Here is a 363-nt window from a genome sequence, read left to right as displayed (position 1 = left end):
TCCTCCAGCCAGATCATCTGCTTTCTACCCCAAACAAACCAATACGTTTTGAAAACCATGTTCGAGGGGATGTTCTACGGTGGTGGTGGGAAAGGGAGTTTCGGCCAGATCGACACTGATCTGTAGGAAAAAACAATCAGTAAAACACCAGACCAGGTACATTCTTCTCCCCCATATATACACCTGTATATATGTACACGCACACACGGCTGGCCAAGCCAGCCCTTGGGGGCTTCGAACAATGATCTCGACTCCTCTTTTCGTTTCCCTTGTCCCGAGGATGGGTAGGGGAGAAAGGGGGGGGGAGATTTCAGATCTGTAAATATTTTTAAAAAGAAAAAAATAAAACATTTTAAGCATCGT

The sequence above is a fragment of the Lipotes vexillifer genome, unplaced genomic scaffold, assembly GCF_000442215.2.
Source record: "Lipotes vexillifer unplaced genomic scaffold, Lipotes_vexillifer_v1.1 scaffold1842, whole genome shotgun sequence".
Classification (NCBI taxonomy): domain Eukaryota; kingdom Metazoa; phylum Chordata; class Mammalia; order Artiodactyla; family Lipotidae; genus Lipotes; species Lipotes vexillifer.
This window is presented reverse-complemented; position numbering follows the sequence as displayed.